Source organism: Gobio gobio, assembly GCF_949357685.1.
Source record: "Gobio gobio genome assembly, chromosome: 23".
NCBI classification, from domain to species: Eukaryota; Metazoa; Chordata; class Actinopteri; order Cypriniformes; family Gobionidae; genus Gobio; species Gobio gobio.
Genome location: NC_137119.1, coordinates 24,781,482 through 24,796,442, shown reverse-complemented (window position 1 = coordinate 24,796,442; position 14,961 = coordinate 24,781,482). Strand labels below are relative to the sequence as shown.

At 39.1% G+C, this 14,961-nt stretch overlaps 1 protein-coding gene across 1 annotated transcript in view; it reads right to left on the bottom strand.

Annotated features, from left to right (window-relative positions):
- The window catches only part of cUnh8orf34 (chromosome Un C8orf34 homolog), a gene marked incomplete at its 5' end in the record, with an annotated part of 115,042 nt that overhangs the window by 99,773 nt on the left and 308 nt on the right, over positions 1–14,961 (bottom strand). The gene's annotated exons all lie outside the window — the stretch shown is intronic.

The following is a 14,961-nucleotide window of genomic DNA, read 5'->3' as shown; positions in this document are numbered from 1 at the left end:
CTTTTAGTTTTAGTCATATTTTAGTCTCGTTTTAGTCAACTAAATATCATAAGATTTTAGTCTCTTAAAATCTAATGAGTTTAGTAAAATTTAGTAAAATTGTAATACATTAAGCATTTAAGCATTACATAACCGACTGTCACTTGAACTGACATTTTGGCATAATTTAGTTTTTTGCATTAAAAATACACGAGAGAGAGCTCAATTCACTTTTTTGTCTGTTTTTTAAAAACAGCTATATAGTTTTTATAACTTTGTATTTCTGTTTTAGTCAGTAGGCCATATCAGGTTAAGCTAAAGCTTCAAATAAGTTTGTTTATTTATTTATTTTTTATTTCAGTTAACATTTATTAAATTTCAAGCAATTAAGTTTTTTTAAATGGTTTTAGTTAACTATTATAACCCTGATACTTTATTGAATATGTGTCAAATACTGGTCTTTCCTCCTGACTATTAAATGGGAATGAAATTAAATACAGTTTATTTTGTAACCAAAAATATATAATGCGTGACTTTGAATGATAAACAAGCTCGAAATACACCGGGACTCTTATTTTGAAATGTCTGCGCCTTACTATTGCAGTTGCAGCTGCAGCTGCTCATTCAAGTTCAGATGAGATAAAATATGCATTGTTACAACCATCTAAAACATATTACTATATAAACATCGTAAAGTAAACATTGTCATTATTCATCAGCATTAGTTCATAAACAATTGCCTGGCATAAATGTGTGTTATTCATTGATTGAACCGCTCTGGAGAACTGTATTGGGGATGCGTGAGCCTGTAGAGCGTGCAACAGCGCCATGTTTTCCAGCGGTTAGATCTGTTCAAATCAAATGTGCGCATCTGTTACACAAGACATCAGTTCTGGATCTCTTCCATAATCGTCGCTCCCTAACATTTTCGTCTCGTTTTTATTTGTTGACGAAAATGACAGTTGATTTTCATTATAGTTTTTGTCATCCAATACTAGTTTTTATTTAGTTATCGTCTTGTTTTTGTCAGTGAAAAAAGGTAGTTGACGAAAATTATTTATCAACGAAATTAACACTGAACAACAACAAGAACACTACTTTCTCTAAAATTTGCTTTTAAAATGTTTGAAACAAATAATACCACAATCACACATAATTCAGACGAGATTAAAACCCCAAACATGCCCGTAAAACACAAATTTACCCTCCTCTTGAAAAACTAGTTTTGTCCAATTATGAAGTTCAGTTATAAAAACAAATGAAAGCATTTCATAAATAAGTCTATATAAAATTGTGCATGTAAAACACATTTTACCAGTCAGCTTAGGCCCACAAAACAAAGCGTCAATTCCGTGTTACAAGTCACACAATCACAAATCAACAAGTAGATATAAATGCAGTAATTACGACACATAAGCCTTGTTGGGGCATGCTTAGCAACAGGGGGTACATAAAAGAGAGCTGTAATTTGTGGGTTTAGTATAAAGTAAATTGAGCAGGGCTGTGTTAACTACCCCAGGCTCCCCAGTGAGTAATTGCCCTTGTGGTAAACTGGAAAGCATGGTGTGGATTAGCACACACTCATTTCAAGAATGTAAACCATTTGCTATCTGAGAGGGGTTTTCCCTGCTTACTTTACTGACCTCATTAACATAAACATCAACATGGAGATGATATGGTTGGAAGTCACAGCCAGTAAGAAAATGACTCTTATTAACAGTAAATAAGATACTGTATGATGGAGAGCCTTCTTATACATACTCAAATTTAGGTCAAAATCACTGAACAGAAATAAGCTTCTCAATGGATTTTCTTGAAACATCAGGATGGAGAAACACAGGATCTCTCGATCATTCTGTCAGACTGGGGAAATTGGCAGGGGAAGGCAATCACACCCTCTCTAATAGATAAACTGACTGAAAGTTCAGTGCCAGCTTCAAAGTACAAGCACTGTTGTGGACCACATTCCAAAACACTTCCTTCAGCCATTGTCAGTCTATGTCAAAGAATGTATGGAATAACATCCAGTTCCACCATACTATGGCAATACTATAGTGCACGTACATTTTCATGCATAAAACATACAGGTAATCTACTACATCTGCCAAAATGTGCAGGCTACACACAACGAAGGACCTGTCCCAAATGACACACTTCATATGCACTTTCGGTCTTGTGGACTTACAATAGCTGCCGCGTGCACGTGTCCGTTAAGTCCACAAGACCGTAGAGTGTCCCATTTGTCATTTTAGATCTCAGAAGGGTGCTCGCGAGCGCCCCATTTGCGGTCTATATATGCGCCCTCGATGCGCACTTTTGCTGAGCCCGCACTGATGAGGGCTGCGTCCGAAACCTGCAAAATGCTGCCTTCGGAGGACACATTTCAAGACAGGAAGGCATCAAGGCACGTCCGAATCTAATGTTAGCTTCACTTCCTGTCTCCTGAGAGACCTTCATCTGATGGATTTTCTAAGGCAGCATTTATGTATCCTTCGCTGACTTTGATATCCCACAATCCTGTGCTTTCCATTCTGTGACAGATGAGCTGATTAGTTTGTGTGTAAATGTACGTTTTTGACCAACATTTTCCCCTTCTTATGTAATTTCTAGCGGGAAATTACTAATGTAGTAATTAAATATTTGTTTGGTTCTCACCAAAGCTCTCTCTATTTTACTGTAGATCATTAAACGGTTACACTGCCTAAGAAGTCTGTCCGAAATTAGTTTCGTGAGGTGCCTTCATGCACAAACGCTGCCTTACAAGCCATTGTCTGATAAGGCAGCGAGGCAACGAGTCAGCTGTCGAGGTTTTCGGACGCAGCCGTGAACTCTGCAGCAGACTTCCTCCTGACAGTCAAAACGGCTCGTAGGAAGAACGCAAGGGTTTAGGGTGCCATTTGGGACAGGGCCAAAGACCACTGTGTAGACTACTGCATCCCATAATGCAAGTTGCTCAACTTGCATCTTCCATTTCCAGTATGATGAATAAACTGAAAGCAATTTCAGTTGAGAGAACTAAACAATTCCTTTATTGTTTTAAGCATAAACCTAACTAAATGTTTTATTTTTTATTCAGCAAGGATGCATTGAATTACTTTTTTTTAGTAAGGCCTATGTGTTTACCACGTACAACTGCAGCTAAATGTTGCAATAACATCCATGTTTTTTTATAAAACATATTATCATTGCTCTTGCTGACTCAAATACTCTAGTCTAGATATCTTCTGCTCTGTTATCATCGTTGAAGTGTCTTCCTTCATCTGAGTTCATGAGTGTTTTCAGCTGAACTATCATGAGTCATGAGTCATGATGAAAGCTGATACTGTCTGTTTAATAGCGACTGTCTGAGTCACTGCCATAAACTCTTCAGAGAAAAAAAAGCAACAATTCCTTGTTAAGGGATTCAAATTAATTATCTACACTATAGTCTCCTGACTCACTGTCTAGACCAGTAGCGGCTCCTCATAAATTTAGGTAGGGCAGAATCTGGGTCTTTGTAGGGTCCTATGATTTCCGCGATGCAGAAAATGCGGACGGAATAGCAGCATCCAGTCATAAAAATGGAATTTACTGTTTGACGCGGAATGTCACGGAAATTTCTAATTTTTGATGAATCCAATGCAAGTCAGTACACTTCAATTAAATCGCGATATGGACTAGTGTATGTGAATATAAAACGGCAAAAAGTACTATTTAAATATGAATTCTGCATGTTTTGTGTCTCTGTGTGAATGTTTTGTGCAGACGAGCACCACAAGTGTCTTGCTTGCTTAAGTAGTTAATGAAACAATTCTTCTGCGCCATTCATTCTGTGACGTTCCGTTTTTATGAATGGATTCCGTGATCCTGTACGTGTTTTCTGAATCGCGGAAATCATCGGGCCATGGGCCCTACACTTTCTACAAGAAGCACGTTCAATGCGGATTCGCAGGCGGTTGTCGTGGTAATGAACATCACAGCCAGCCCCGGATTAAGAACACGTAGGGCACTGGGGCTATAAAAAAACCCAAGGGCCTCCATAGCTGATCTTGGTGCCACAACGTTTTCTCCCACAGAAATAATTAGTATTTTTAACAGAATCTTCAAAGCACAGAGATACAATGAGTATATACTATCTGAATATTCAATTTTAATATTAAGGCCTATATATAAATATTCCAGGCTGCAACACATTACCAGCATAAATGCATTAACTCCAGATATGAGGTCAAAGCAAACAGGTCAGAAACATCAACAACTTTTGAGCATGCAACTGCCTTAAGGAGTTATAAAATCATTGAGGTCCCAAGTTTGAGCTGTTTCGGGGGGTTTGGGGGGCATGGTCCCCCAAGAACATTTTGATTTCTCTGATCTATATATGTGCATTTTAAGATGTTTGAAGCCTAAAAAAAAAAAAAAGCTTTCAAAACCATGTTAGTGGGCAGTAGATTATCTGTCATACCTGATCTCTCCTTATTTCATCCCTCTTATTTCTATCACTCGCCTCATTTCCATCACTCTTTCACTTAATTTTTCTCTCAGTCTCCTTCTCTTGCCCCGTCTCTTTCCCTCCTAAAGCTGAGCTCTGGCTGATAGTCTTTTCATTGTTTAACATTTCTATCCTAAAACAGCTGTCAATTATGAAATGTTTAGTTTAGCTACTTATACACTCGCCTAAAGGATTATTAGGAACACCTGTTCAATTTCTCATTAATGCAATTATCTAATCAACCAATCACATGGCAGTTGGGGGTGTGGTCCTGGTCAAGACAATCTCCTGAACTCCAAACTGAATGTCAGAACGGGAAAGAAAGGTGATTTAAGCAATTTTGAGCGTGGCATGGTTGTTGGTGCCAGACGGGCCGGTCTGAGTATTTCACAATCTGCTCAGTTACTGGGATTTTCACGCACAACCATTTCTAGGGTTTACAAAGAATGGTGTGAAAAGGGAAAAACATCCAGTATGCGGCAGTCCTGTGGGCGAAAATGCCTTGTTGATGCTAGAGGTCAGAGGAGAATGGGCCGACTGATTCAAGCTGATAGAAGAGCAACTTTGACTGAAATAACCACTCGTTACAACCGAGGTATGCAGCAAAGCATTTATGAAGCCACAACACGCACAACCTTGAGGCGGATGGGCTACAACAGCAGAAGACCCCACCGGGTACCACTCATCTCCACTACAAATAGGAAAAAGAGGCTACAATTTGCACAAGCTCACCAAAATTGGACAGTTGAAGACTGGAAAAATGTTGCCTGGTCTGATGGGTCTCGATTTCTGTTGAGACATTCAGATGGTAGAGTCAGAATTTGGCGTAAACAGAATGAGAACATGGATCCATCATGCCTTGTTACCACTGTGCAGGCTGGTGGTGGTGGTGTAATGGTGTGGGGGATGTTTTCTTGGCACACTTTTGGCCCCTTAGTGCCAATTGGGCATCGTTTAAATGCCACGGCCTACCTGAGCATTGTTTCTGACCATGTCCATCCCTTTATGACCACCATGTACCCATCCTCTGATGGCTACTTCCAGCAGGATAATGCACCATGTCACAAAGCTCGAATCATTTCAAATTGGTTTCTTGAACATGACAATGAGTTCACTTTACTAAAATGGCCCCCACAGTCACCAGATCTCAACCCAATAGAGCATCTTTGTCTTTTGATGGAACGGGAGCTTTGTGCCCTGGATGTGCATCCCACAAATCTCCATCAACTGCAAGATGCTATCCTATTAATATGGGCCAACATTTCTAAAGAATGCTTTCAGCACCTTGTTGAATCAATGCCACGTAGAATCAAGGCAGTTCTGAAGGCAGTATTAGTATGGTGTTCCTAATACTCCTTTAGGTGAGTGTATCTCGCACCGTTTACTGAAGCACAGCACCAATCAATTCATATTGATTGGTCATCTCAAATATTTTGACATTGATGAGCGGTGACAGACCGCAGCAAGCTCAGATAAGAAGATATCCTTGCAGCACTAAAGTAGTGTACGGCCATGATTACAGTCGTGTAGCCTAGTATACCTCAACACTTCAGTTTACATGGTCGGAGCTATTCAGTCGGGTTCAGCTACTATCCCATGAAGCCACAGGAGAGGATTTATGAATGGAGGTGATGGGACGCAGGTAGGTCACATGATAATGACAACATGGTGAATGTAGTACTTCTTTGTTCACTGTGTATATAAGCCCTCAGTTTTAGTTAGATCCTTGTTCTGCTACTAGTCATGGTCAAAATGCTGCATAGTCTAATTAAATGCTGTATTGTCTGTTTGATGCTGCTTTGCCTGGATATTCCTGAGTTTCTTGGTTTTGAATTTAAATAAATGTTTTCCTGGATTCTACACCCACTTTGTTGTTAGAGTCTTTGAGACACAGCATGACTATATACTGTATATGTTGAATTTTTTAACCAGAGCTCAGCATTGCCAGAGGCTGCACTCTCATTATTCCTCTGATTCCATCATTTATGCCTTACGTCACAGCAGGGTGACACTGACTGAAGACTGGGACAGAGTTCTGGATGGGTTCCAGCCCTTGAGACAAGAGAAGGAGGAAAGGAAAGTAGTGATACAGCTGCAGAGAGCTACACACAGACAAACATGGATCGGACTTGTTCAGCACATCCCACAGATGCAACAAACTGCGTTCCACTGTGTATTCTGACACCTTTTTATCAGAACCAGCATTAACTTCTTGAGCAATTTGAGCTACAGTAGCTTGTCTGTTTGAACGGTCCATGCGGGCCAGCCTTCACTCCACACGTGCATTAATGAGCCTTGGCTGCCCATGACCCTGTCACCGGTTCACCGCTGTTCCTTCCTTGGACCACTTTTGATAGATACTGACCACTGCAGACCGAGAACACCCCACAAGAGCTGCAGTTTTGGAGATGCTCTGACCCAGTCGTCTAGCCATCACAATTTGGCACTTGTCATACTCACTCAAATCCTTACGCTTGCCCATTTTTCCTGCTTCGAACAAACCAAATTTGAGGGCAAAATGTTCACTTGCTGCCTAATATATCCCACCCACTAACAGGTGCAGTGATGAAGAGATAATCAGTGTTATTCACTTCATCTATGGTTCATAATGTTCATAATGTCTTCATAATGTTATGCCTGGAACGGCTTCTCGAACAGGAAAAATTTAGGGCAGTTTTTTTTAGTCAATTGTGAATTGATTGGATTGTTAGATGGTGGTGGTTTGTCCTGCCCTCATGTCAGTAAACACGTCATCAGACAAGAGAAGAGACATCGCTTTAAAAAAAAGGGGGTACTTATTTTGATTAAAGATAGGGCACATGCATGTAAAAAAAAATAATGATGTGCATGGATAAATCATATATAATAAGCTCTGCAATATACCATTAAAAAAAAAGAATTGTCCATTTTGATTTCATGGTGATCAACAATAGTGCTACAACAGTGACCTTTCCGAGCAGTCTATGATTGGACTTTCTTTATTGCTTTAACTTTATTTTCACATAAGCAGGGATGTCAGCAGTACTTTCAGTAAACCACCTAACTGTTATTTTACCCGGAAAGTCGCTGAATAAAAATCTAAATTCATAATGCACAAGACCGCACAACAAGAGATTGGACTTGTTTTTACGGTGTTCGACAAAGGTCAATATTTATGAGAAGCATTGTGGAAAAAAAATGCACAGAAGTCACAGACATTCCTATCCAGATGGCATCAGATTTCTTAATACGGTACATTTTTAGACATGTTCCATTCAGCATAATTTGATCACGAGGGATTCATTTAATATTGTATTTATTCCATTTCAGACTGTCAGGTGAGCTTCTCTCGTACTCAGGACGTTTGAGGGGAGCTCACGCTGCGCAGACACCTCAGATGGCTGCAGGTCACTACAACATTAATTAGTGCCTTGACCGCCAAGAAGCCTCTATAAATAAAGGCAAGTGCATGAGGGAATTATCTCTTCTCCATTATCTAACCCTGCTGTGAGTGTGTGTGACTCCTCAGGGTACAGATCTGTGTGTATGTGTGCGCAGCCCCTCTGTAATTAGCGAAGTCTTAACAAGACCTACTCATCCTACACATTTTTGATCCTACACAGGTTGACTATTGAATGACAGAAAATAGTTCACTGTCACACATGTCAACGATGTCCCGTTAAGTTGGCTCTCAGACACATGTCAACATTTTAGCTGAAAACTTCTGATACACCTCTATAATTCATGGTGATATACACAAGGCAATTTTACCAAGCCTGACTGAACAGTTCTTGAGGTTTCAATTGCCTGTGCTGGGTGTCATTTTCAATTGCAAGCAGGAAATGTGATGATTCTCCACCCAATTGATTTTATCGATTTTCTGTGTGCTGATGTAGCATTCAATTTGTTACTTGTGGGACAGTGAGGAGTTTCCTAATGACAGTTGCAACTCAAGAAATCTAGCACAGAGAATTGCCATGGTCAACACGTAAAATGCGAACTTATTTGTTATTCGCTTTTTCATTGCATTTAATATCACCGAGTGCTGATATTCAGTAGTCTGGTCCTACCAGACTCTTGTACATTTAATTTGTACAGAGAGTCTGGCCACTCTCCATTGACAAGCGTTTACTTCCTTGAAGGCGGGAACTCTGTTGAAGTTTAAAACTATTGGATCTGCCAAGAGCCACTCTGGATCTGCCATAACCAATCGCAAACGTTTAGTTGTGACGTATGTCATGCGCCGTTCGGCTTTATTTCTCACATGGAAGTCCGTAAAAATAAATGTGCAGCCACCTCAGTGAAAAAACCTTGTGCATTCGGATTGTGATTTATTCACGGTGGAGGGGAGAGTTTTGTGATCGGGAACGTGCTGCTCACGTGGTCCATAACATGATTCTATGCTGTAAATAAAATGTCACATGCTTGATATGATAAGAATAAATGCTGCCGTAAATAACAGCCCAATTCAAATGTTTACGTGATTTTCTTCTTTTTATTTTTTGAGCTGTGATGAAATATATTGCTCTTGTAAATACAAGTCTAGAAATGCATCCAAATGACAGCAAAGTGCAACCGCACGGTGCTCTACAGTGGTCAAACAGGCTATAAACAGTGAATTTTGAAGTGATATATTCTTGAAAACTCAGAAATGTGGATTCGGACAGCAATTAAATTACCACACGATCTTGGTGTTTGTCAAAACCAGTAGGTAATTCGGCCGGGGATTTTTACGCGAGTGGTGGGAGACGGGCGGCAATAAAATCACTGACTAGCCCCTGTAAATGATGACAATACCTTCCGACCGCACGTGAAACAATTACCGGGGCTTCAGCCAACTCCTTCACCACTAAGAAAAATCGAACTTTTCCCAGGACACAACATCATGGCCACCAAAAAAACTCAAAAAAATTGTTCTTGCTCCGGCTTTAACTTCTGGATATTCGGCAGTGGTGCCACAACGGAATTAATGGCTTCGCTCGCATCTTTTCTCCACCGCCATTACTGAACTACAACTCAAATTAGCGCACGACATCAATGTCATCGTTCTCAGTCACTCCCTCTGTTCGCTGATTGGACCGGTAAAAATTTGTTCGGAGAAAACCTAAGAATATACCACAGTCCAAGACGGAATACTGAAGGAAAATGAAGAGCGGAAGTACGTAGGAGGGCGGAGCCAGGCTAGATATTCAGACCAACAGCACGATTGTGTGATGTTGCTTTTAAACAACAATTTAATAAATAAGAAGTTAATATTAAAAAACTCAGACCTACATTTGCATCTTACATAGTCGTGGGGTTTCATTCCTGAATGAATTAGTGTTATTGAACAAATCAGTTGAGTGAATCATTCAGTGACTCATAAAAACATGATACGTCCCAGTTCGCCTGCTTATACTATACCTCAACATTATTTGAGCCCTAAAAGAATGTTCTCTTTTAGAAGAACAAGTAGATACATTTGAGTGCGTACCATAAGTAAGCAAGATTCAGGATATAATATACACGTTTGGTGACGCAAGTGGTGCAGAGGTTACACACTGCAGCTTTAAGACACAAGTACAGCAACCTATAGAGAAACTGGACAAGCAGAAATGGCCAAACAATCTTCAACCCCCCAGTCCCTTCACACCTAGAGTTCAGTGAACATAGGCTGACACTATTTCAGAGAGGTGATCCTTGGAGCCCTGGAGAAACTGAGCCACACAAATTGCTCTGTACACTGAATGACTTTTCTAGAACAGAGCAATGCACTCTGGGCAAGTGTATCCTTGACTATGGATGAAATGCATTGGGATAGTCTTATGGCAAAAGCAAAAATGTTCTCATAAATCTTGCATTTTCATCCCATGTGATGTAACAGAATGGTCAGACCCTATCAAGAACCATCCATGCCATGATCAATAAATGTCTTCCCCTATGAGAAAAAGGAATCTTCTAAAAATAAAACTATGTGGCTCAATAAGTACAAGTACTGCCTGTGACAGCCACAAATCAAACCTCCAGCCATAACAATAATACTCGCGTACACACATACTTGCCGAATGAAAAATATATTAACTGTATATATTCCGAACACAGAAATGAATTCTGTTGATGCCTGTGGTTTTATTGCCTGAATGCATTAGTGTGTAACTGTATGCTAATCAAACCTCCATTTGCTTAATCTACACTGTATTTCGTGGGTGAATGCACAATTCTCACAACAGAGATCAATTAAGCTGCTGCTTTACAAACATTTTACTCCTTTTATTGCACTGCCCCCAACCATTACACTGTGAGACGGTCACTTTGATTGGCTATTGATAGCCTGTTTTCCTGTTCCTGACCCAAACTTGTTCTTGTCACAGCTGAGTGGAGCAGATAATCTCTGCAGTTGCCTATGAGACTATAAATTCTGCTGTCCTTAAAGGGATAGTTCACCCAAAAATGAAAATTAGCCCATGATTTACTCACCCTCAAGTCATCCTAGGTGTGTATGACATTCTTCTTTCAGACGAATAAAATCTGAGTTAAATTAAAAAAGTCCAGGCTAATCCAAGCTTTATAATAGCAGTAATAGTTGCTCTGTTTTTGAAGTCCATAAGAAATGCATCTGTCCGTCGAATAACGTGCTCCACGCGGCTCTGGGATGTTAATAAAGGCCTTCTGAAGCGAATCGATGCGTTTGTGTAAGAAAAATATCCATATTTAAAACTTTATCAAGTAAAGTTCCAGCCGATCGCCTTCCGTGGAAAAGTGTTGAAAGTGCCATCTCGCAATTCAAGATGCGTACGTGAAGTCTGACGAGCGTACTTGGTCGCGTTTGTCTTTAGATCGGCAGAGGCACTTTCAACACTTTTTCCATAAATTGAATACGGAAGGCGGTCGGCCGAAACTTTACTTTATAAAGTTTTAAATATGGATATTTTTCTTACACTAACGCATCGATTCGCTTCAGAAGGCCTTTATTAACACCCCAGAACCGCGTGGAGAACATTATTTGATGGACAGATGCATTTTTTATGGACTTCAAAAACAGAGCAACTATTACTGCTATTATAAAGCTTGGATTGGCCTGGACTTTTTTAATATAACTCTCGTCTGAAAGAAGAATATCATATACACCTATGACTTGAGGGTGAGTAAATCATGGGCTAATTTTCATTTTTGGGTGAACTATCCCTTTAAGTTTACTCTAAGATTTGTTATTACCTGAAAATAATCCTCAGTGTTTATCTTTTCTTACCAAACGGCATATACAGAAAAGAGAATCTAAAAAAAATAAATAATAATTTCTCAGGATAAATCTTGGGCATCATTAGAAGACAGTTCTTCAAGGAAAGTCTCAAGATGTAAATTAGAATATCTCTTCACTAATGAGTGCAAAAAAAAATGCACTCAGGCAAAACAGTTAACGCTAATCAACACAGCTATCTCGATCTTCAGCCCCCACACAATATATCACTCTACTGGAAAATTAAAATAAGCAAAGTCCTAATTTAGAGCAGGTGGATTTAATTATATTAATTCTAAGTCATGTAAGCATGCTGCAAGTGTTGCCTGCACTTTTACATTTATTCCATTTTTTTTTATTCTTTGCAGGAGAACTTCCTAATTAATTCTGGGCAGCCAGAGGGCCGATCGCCAGTTAACTGTCGACTCCCATTCTATCTGGACTTAAGTGAGACTATAAGGTTGTAAAAACGTTAACAAATTGCTCTTCTGTCTTTGCTGTGGCTGACACGGAATGTTAGTGTGGTAAGTCAGTTTAAAAAGAGGAAATAGCATAAATATTTATATAAGTGGCCAAATTCTGTGGCGAACAAATTTATTTTTCATGTATTAAAAAAACTGACCCATAAAATATTACAGTTCTGTGTTGCCGTGCCTTGGTGAGCAGCAGCTACATCTGCCGTCTTATTCCCCAGTTCCATGCATATTGCATTCATAGTGACCTCAATTTAGATTTACTTGTCAACATCGTTTTTTTTTTTTTTCAAGAACCGGTAAAGTAGCTAACAAGGGTCATTTATCATTTTTTTCTTACAGTATGTCTGTTTTGTTCTGCTGACGGGTTCGCTGTTTAGCACAGTTACAGCTTACAGTGGAAACGCACCGGGCAAACACACCTGGAAAGAGATACTGATAATAGTTATGATGTGCAAACAAACTAAGACTCTATATCAGTTGTTTGCAGTGACATTCGAAAATAACAGAGGCATACCCTGATAGAGAAACAGCATTTGAGTATAACACTATGAACATACAAGCAGGACTAGGGCAAGTTGTCACACTTTTTACTCAGGAAATACACACAGAGAAAAAAAGTGTCAAAATTGTACCTTTAACAGCTTGTCGCTGGGGCAGTACTCTTAAAAGGACATATTTGTACCTTTTTTACCACAAAAAAAGGTTCATAGTAGTGCCTTAAGGTACATATTTGTACTCTAAGGTACTAATATGCACATTTTAGAAGTAAAAAAGTTACAAAGATGTTCTTTAAAGGTATTGCCCCAGCGACAAGCTGTTAAAGGTACAATTTTGACACCCTTTTTCTCTGTGTGTATGCCCGAGAAAAAAAAGTTAATGTTGGGGGTATGTTGTTGCACTATATGGGTTAAGTTGTTAAAATTTAAACAGTAGTACAATAATAATAAAAAAATAAAAAAATAAATAAAATAAATTCCTGCCTATATCTCACTGTGACCCTACATAGGATAAGCAGTTGGAGAATCGATGGATAGGTGGGAAAAATTTTTTTATGATAAAATAAAATATGTAAAGGTTACCACATTTGGTCCAAAATTAATGAACTGTATCAATGCATAGCATTAAAAACACGTGACAATTTGCTCAAGGTTGACATTTATGAAAAAAATACTACAAAATACTTGTCATTCAGTTAAAAACTACCTTCAAAATTATATTGAACGTTTAGTTTCACACAAAAAAAACGAACATACTTTGAAACGAACATATAAACACTGCTGGAGAAAATACACATTGTTGCTAATGGGACTTTTGACTCAAAACCTCCTAGTTACTGGGATACAGCCCCTGTGACAACTAGCCCCGTTCTAATCTACGTTCAACTATATTCATAACAAACATAGGCTATATTTGTAGCCTACACTGTAAAGTGTTGCCATATTTAGCAGGACTTGTCAGACTAATCTGATGCAATTTCAAGAGACTGCTCCTTCACCTAAACAATTCTCAGATATATGAAATACTCCAAAACTAACTCACACAATTCAAACGCGTCAAAAAGGAAGAAGGCGACGACAGACACTCGCGCAACAACCCACTCAGAGCGCTCGCCCCCGGGGGAAACGCGTTCATGTGGCAGATCTCTGCGCGGCGCCGCTGTCCATGGTACTAGGTCACACACGCGCTGCTTTTAGCTTTATTGCTGTTTAATATTCAGCCCATGCACACAGTCCCCGTACAAGACAGTTGATACATCAGCAGTTTGACTCGTATAGACTGTTCCTCTTACTACAGATGCCTCATAGAGGTAATAGCGGGGGTGGATGACAACGCAATTTTGGTTAATTACGGTGTGGGGCAGAAAATTCATTTTTCTCAAGGTGACTGTGTGTCCAGTTTCTGTTGTTTCAGACATAGTGGCCAGCTACAGTATAATGGACACTATGTATAGTAGCGTTATAGGTTTTAATTTAGTCCACCACATGATTATCCAATGTTGCTGACAGTGCAAAAGAGACTGGGGAATGTAACATTTTATTTAAAAGTCTGTAACTCAGTGGATTTTTGTGCTATGCCTCTCAATATGCTATTATTGCAAGTAAATACAAATTATTCCTAGACTCTGTATATTAATGGCAAATACAAAGATTGCTGCAGTTACATACCTCATATATTAGATAACTCGATAATTATTATATTCCAATTTATCGTAAAAATCATTATGACATAAACATTTTGTTATAATATAAGCCTACTGTCCCATTTTGTTCAATATTTGTGAGTCCACTATAAAGCCTAGAAATTGTTAAAACTCTCATTATATTTCTATTTTTTAACATGTTACCTCTAAATTGGTTTTGTTCCTGTAAATCCTCAATTTTTACACAGAGCCTTACAACTTCAGGTCTTGTATGATAGAAATGTACCATTTGTAATTCATTCCAATTTGTTAAAACAGTTTGCATCCCTATGTCTCTCTCCAGTACAGTATGGCCATATATTTACAGTGCAGTATTCATTCATTGAGTCGACATACACTAACTATACAATACAAATGTAAGGAAACATCTTAAGAAGGGAGCTGGGACCTAGCTTTCTCAAATAGCCTATGTTTAAATGCAAAAAGAAAATATGGCACCAGTTTGGCTTGCTGCTAGAAATCGTCCAGTCAGCAGAAACGTCTTCTATCACGTTACTTCAGATGATTTCTATAACGAGAGCCGAATTTTCCACTGGGCTTCGTGATTTAATGCAGCAAATCAAGTCCAGCATCTCTATAGTTTCCAACAGTTTAATTGATTGAAGGTAAGTTGAATGCAGGAGGCTTTGCACTCATGAGCACA